This window comes from Pseudopipra pipra, assembly GCF_036250125.1.
Source record: "Pseudopipra pipra isolate bDixPip1 chromosome 30 unlocalized genomic scaffold, bDixPip1.hap1 SUPER_30_unloc_1, whole genome shotgun sequence".
Lineage (NCBI taxonomy): Eukaryota > Metazoa > Chordata > Aves > Passeriformes > Pipridae > Pseudopipra > Pseudopipra pipra.
The window spans coordinates 288,411-294,410 of NW_026990578.1; the positions used below are offsets into that span (position 1 = coordinate 288,411).

The 6,000-nt window shown below is 51.2% G+C and overlaps 1 long non-coding RNA gene across 1 annotated transcript; it reads left to right on the forward strand.

Annotated features, from left to right (window-relative positions):
- The first annotated feature begins 1,965 nt into the window (after nt 1-1,965).
- LOC135407938 (uncharacterized) lies at nt 1,966-6,000 on the forward strand. Its single transcript, XR_010427082.1, has 3 exons — nt 1,966-2,048; nt 4,823-5,025; nt 5,455-6,000. It is a non-coding gene; the product is annotated as an uncharacterized LOC135407938 (long non-coding RNA).

Sequence of the window (6,000 nt, forward strand, 5' to 3'; positions counted from 1 at the left end):
AGATTCCCTGACCCGGATCAGAGCTGGGTGACACTGGGAACTGCTGTGGAACCCCGGGAAGCAATTCCTACATCAGGGAATTTTTTAGGCCATGAGGACTGAGGAGACAAATAAAGGAAGAGAAATGTCCAAAAAATGGTGTTTTTTTCAGGAAAAAGAGGTGAAATGTTGACGTTCCACCAGAAGTTTGGGCTGTTTCAATCCCAGAATGTTTCGTCCCGGTTACACAGATATTCCCAGGTGGATCCCACATCCAGGATTTAGGGGACAGGGGGATCAGACGGAGTTTCTCTCACCTGGATTAGAGCTGGGTGACACTGGGAACTGCGGTTAAAGCCCCGGGAAAAATCCCTCTCTCTGGGAATCCTCAGAATTCCAAGAGCTGCCCACACCTGGTGATAGAAAGGGAAGTTTCCTACGAGGAAAGTGTAACTTGAGGGGATCCCAGGAATTCCAGGGAGGCATTTCCATAAAAAGCTGCTGTTCCATAAAGGCAGAAGAAGATTTTCCTCCCCAAAATCATTCCCAACCACCCGAGCTCCCAATCCCATCAGGCTGCACGGGACGAATCCCAAATCCCTCCCAGCTGGAGCCTTCCCAGATCCCTCAAATCGTGTTTTCCTCACCAGGAAAATTCGCTTTTTACTCCCAAGTGCTGGTAGCTCTTGGAATTCTGAGGATTCCCGGAGAGAAGGATTTTTCCCGGGGTTCCACAGCAGTTCCAAGTCTCACCCAAATCTAATCTGGGTGTGATCCCCCTGTCCCCTAAATCCCAGATGTGGGATCCACCTGGGAATACCAGGACAAAATATTCCAGGATTAAAAGAATCCAAACTTTTGGTCGAACACCAACGTCACCTCTTTTTTTTTTTTTTCCCTGACAACCCCCCCCCCCCCCAAAACACAAGTCCAATTTTGCAATCCCGTTACCAAATTAATGGCTCTTTTAATCCACTTTAATTAAAGGTTTCCAGTTTGGGGTTAACAGGAAGACAAACAAGCCAAGGATGTCTCTGATGTTAAATTATCTCCTCACAAAATAACAGCTCAATTAGGAGGTGGGTTCAGCTCCTCCTTCCGCCACAGGGACGTGAAAGTTCGTTAATTAAGTGGAATGTCAGGTGTAAAACAGAGAAGTGGTTTTTCTGCCCCTGCTGTTTTTAACGAGGGGGATGAAGGGGGAGCTCGTTAATTTATTTTTACTTGATTGGTTATTAATGATCAGCCCGAGGTCTGAGCACGTCCTACACTCAAGTGATGCCCTCGGGGTGGGGAGGGAGATGGAAACTCCAAAGGGTTCCAAGAGAAGGAGGAGGAGGAGGAGGAGGAGGAGGAGGAGGACGACGATGACGGAAAGGATGACATAGAAAAAAAAATAAACAGAAAACAAGAAAAAAAGAGGCTGAGGAGGAAACTGGGTTGAACTTCAGGTTAAAAGCACCAAGGGACACGAGAAAATGTGATTTTTAAATTTTTTTTTAATGTCTGCAGGAGTTTTTTGAGGGGAAGATGGTCAGTGGAAGCAGCAGCCATGATATAAATTTATTCGATTTATTAATTTATTAATTGTTATTTTTTCTTGTCCTGTCAGGGCAGGGTTTGATGGGGATCTGCAGAGGCCTCTGGCCATGGAACGGCCTCTCCGCGGGGTTGGGACTTGGGGACCTCCTCTCTTGGTTCCCCCAAGGGGGTTGAGAAGGAACTGAGAAGGTTCCCTTCGTCAAAGGCCCCTGATAAGGATCTTAATCCTATTCCATCCCATTTCACAGGAAGCTGGAACAGCTGGAGCTGATCCTGGAAGAGGTTTGGAAAGTGGTAAACAAGGTGATTTTGTGTCCTGGTCCCGCCTCCACGGGGCGGTGTCACCACACCTGACAGGGTCACCCCATCCTTGGCGTGTGTCACCCACCTGGGGTGAGCTGCGACCTGATAATTATTTTAATAAGATCAGATTTTGCAATGTAGTGGTATAAATCCCTCTCTGGGGGCAACGAGAAACTCAATGCCTGTCACCGGTTCTGCAGCGGGAGCGGCTACGGGACGAGGAGGTGGGTGGAGAACGGGGGAAGCCACACAAAAAGCTGCAAAACTCTGATTATTCCAGACTGAATCTCCAGTCTGAATCTTTTCCCTCCAGGGAGGGAAAAGGGAGGGCAAGGGAGAAGGGAAGGATCCAGGGAGACCTGGGAGCCCCTTCCAGAGCTTAAAGGGGCTCCAGGAGAGCTGGAGAGGGACTGGGGACAAGGGCTGGAGGGACAGACACAGGGAATGGCTTCCCACTGCCAGAGGGCAGGGAGAGATGGGATAGTGGGAAGGAATTCCTGGCGGGGAGGCACTGACATGGAATTCAGGGTCGGGGGTGTGAGAGGTGTCTGGAGGACACCAACAGGGTCAGGTGTGTTTGGGGGGTCTGTAGGACATGGGTAGGTTCAGGTGTGTGAGAGGGGTCTGGAGGACATGGGCAGGGTCAGATGTGTTTGGGTGGGGTCTGGAAGTGTGGCAGTTTGAGCCACATTAGAAATCCAAAATCCAATTTCCAGGCTTCCCCCCACCCCTTCCCACAATTTATCCCATCACCGGAGAGAAACTTTCAGGCCAGAGGCTTCTGTAGGGGAAGGGGGGAAGTATATACATTTATTTACACAAATAAATATACTGTACAAACTAAAAGCAGCTATATAGATATAAATTAAATTTCTGTCAGTCAGTCCTTTCAAGCCCTCCCTTTAACTTTAGTCCAGGAAGGAGCCTTTCAAGGCTGGAAAGTAACCAGTCCCTCTTGTGGGAATGTTCTTGGCCTGAACGCTCCCCCCTCACCAAGCTCCAGTTGTTTGTTGCAGTCTCTCCTCCTCACGAAGTCCAAGAAGATAGCTGTGAGTCCTTGCTCTTCTGCTGCTGTGTGTTTCTCCCTCTCGGTCTCTTACCTCTGTTCGTAGGCTGCTGCAGTGTAGTTCAGCTCATCAAGTGTTGTTGTGTCCTGGAAGGTTGATTCCTCCTTTGGGTTTTCGGCTGTCCTGCGTTTAGTTCATGGCAGGGACATCCTCCAGGCCCCCCTCTCTCTCTCTGGGGGTCTGTCTCCAATTCTTGCCTGGGATTTCCTCCCCAGCAATCGAGCCTCCTCCGGCCCGTCCACTTGGCTCTGCTCCAGTGCTGAGCCTCAATCCACTCTCACTAAACAGGGAGAGGGAAAACCAGCCCTGCTCTGCAGCCTGGCTGCAAAGGTGGGGGGGGGGAAGAAGGAGAGGGCCTGGCCACAGGGCCTGCCTCTCTCTCTCCCACTTACCAGTTGTTTGTGAGTCCATCTCTCACAAACATGCACTCATTCAATGCTGTCTCCAACTCTGGCCTAGGCAGAGTTAAGGGGGCTGCAGGGCTCCCCTTTTCCCCCCAGAGGGGAGAGAGGGGGCCCAGCCACCCCCTGGCCTTCAACACCTACACGTAGCAGACACCTCCAGCCAGACACCAACAGCAGAACTGCCAACAGGTTCCGGTGCTGTGATATCTGATTTTGAGCAGAAGAGAACAACATGGATGGTGATCAGCTCTCCAGGGAACACTGCCCTGGCACCCAATCACCCCTGAGCCCCCCAGCCTCTCAGGGGGGGCCAATTTCAAACCATGACAGGAAGTCACTGGTAGATTCGGGTGTGTTTGGGTGAGGTTTGGAGGACACCAACAAGGTTCAGGTGTGTGAGAGCAGCACCTGGAGGACACTGAGGGTTCAGGTGTATTTGGGTGGGGTCTGGAGGATCCTGAAGGTTCAGGTGTGTTTGGGGGTGTCTGGGGGACACCAACATGGTTCAGGTGTGTTTGGGTGGGGTCTGAAGGACATGGGCAGGTTCAGGTGTGTGAGAGCAGCACCTGGAGGACACTGAAGGTTCAGGTGTGTTTGGGTGGGGTCTGGAGGATCCTGAAGGTTCAGGTGTGTGAGAGCAGCACCTGGTGGGCACTGAAGGTTCAGGTGTGTTTGGGTGGGGTCTGGGGGACACCAACAAGGTTCAGGTGTGTGAGAGCAGCACCTGGAGGACACGGGCAGGTTCAGGTGTGTTTGGGTGGGGTCTGGGGGACATGGACAGGTTCAGGTGTGTGAGAGCACGACATGAGGACATGAGAAGGTTCAGATGTGTTTGAGTGGGGTCTGGGGGACATGGACAGGTTCAGGTGTGTTGGGAGGGGTCTGGAGGACACTGAAGGTTCAGGTGTGTGAGAAGGGCCTGGAGGACACCAACAAGGTTCAGGTGTGTGAGAGCAGCACCTGGAGGACACTGGCAGGTTCAGGTGTGTTGGGTGGGGTCTGGAGGACACCAACATGGTTCAGGTGTGTGAGAGCAGGGCCTGGAGGACACTGAAGGTTCAGGTGTGTTTGGGTGGGGTCTGGGGGATCCTGAAGGTTCAGGTGTGTTTGGGGGTGTCTGGGGGACACCAACAAGGTTCAGGTGTGTTTGGGTGGGGTCTGGATGACACCAACAAGGTTCAGGTGTGTGAGAGCAGGGCCTGGAGGACACTGATAGGTTCAGGTGTGTTTGGGTGAGGTTTGGGGGACACCAGAAGGTTCAGGTATGTGAGAGAGCAGGACCCTGTCCCTGGCACAGGCCCCAGACCCTCCAGTGGCATTTTTTGGCCACTCCCACCACACCTGCACCAGGTGAGTCCCCAGGCCGTGGAAGATGGAGACCTGATTCCACCCATGGTTCTAGTTAAGAGTGGGTATTGTCCTGTCATGTTGTGTCACTCATGTCATTCATGTCATGTCATGCTGTGTCATGTTGTGCCATGTCATGTCATTCCTGCCGTGTCATTCCTGCCGTGCCACACCACGCAGACTTCCACCCAACCCTGACGGGTACCAGCAACAGAATTGGTCAGAAAATACCGATTTTGGGGCCGTGAGTGCAAACCCTGAGGAACACCAACCTCATCCCACGCCCAGGGAAGAACCTGTGAGAGAGGAGATGAAGATCAGAGAAATACCGGCACCCATCTGCGGGGAGTGGGCGCAAGAAGGAGCAGGAAGAGGCAACACAGGTGATTCAAAGAAACCTTTGAACAATCTGAAAAGCACTTTTATTACGGCCAGGGAATGCAAAGGGGCAGGTGTTCTCCCCAGTGCACTCCACTGAGCAAAGGAATACCAGAGCTTTTTATACAGTTTGAAAGCAGCAAGTTTAAAATTATCTACACACACACTCTTTTTGCAGTCTGCCTTATCTAAATAGACACTTAGTTTTACCTCTTATTCTTACCATTATAGAGTAGTTACATGAAGTTTTATCATTTCGAACAGTCTCAGGTTCCCCACCCCTCTCTACGTGCTAAAAGGCCTTCCCTATTCTCTAAGCTATTTTGTCTTAATTGCCCACAGTTTGGGCAGAAACTTTTAAGCAGTTTTATATTTTGCAAAGTCACACTTACATAGCTAAATAGCTAAATTTTATTTCATTTTCTATTTCACAGGAAGCAGTGGAGGAGGAAGAGGAGGCGATGGAGGACGAGGAGGATGGGCAATAGGAATTGGAGGAACAGGAGAAGGAGGAATAGGAGGAGCAGGAGGAGCAGTAGGAGGAGGAGGAGCAGGAGGAGCAGTAGGAGGAGGAGGAGAAGGAGGATCAGGAGGATCAGGAGGAGGACAAGGAGAAGGAGGAGGAGGAGGAGGCAACACAGGAAACAGCGGAAGAGGAGGAAGAGGAGGTGATGGAGGACGAGGAGGATGTGCAATAGGAGTTAGAGGAGCAGGACGAGGAGGAATAGGAGGAGCAGGAGGAGCAGTAGGAGGAGGAGGAGCAGGAGGAGCAGTAGGAGGAGGAGGAAGAGGAGGAGCAGGAGGAGGAGGAGGAGGAAGAGGAGGAGCAGGAGGAGGAGGAGGAGGAAGAGGAGGATGTTGAATTGTAATGGGTAAATAATTGTCAATTCATAAATTGATCAATGGATCAGTTGTAAACCGACAAATAAATTGTCTGAACCGCTCGAGTCAGACGCTTTCCTCGTCGTGTCAATATTTAT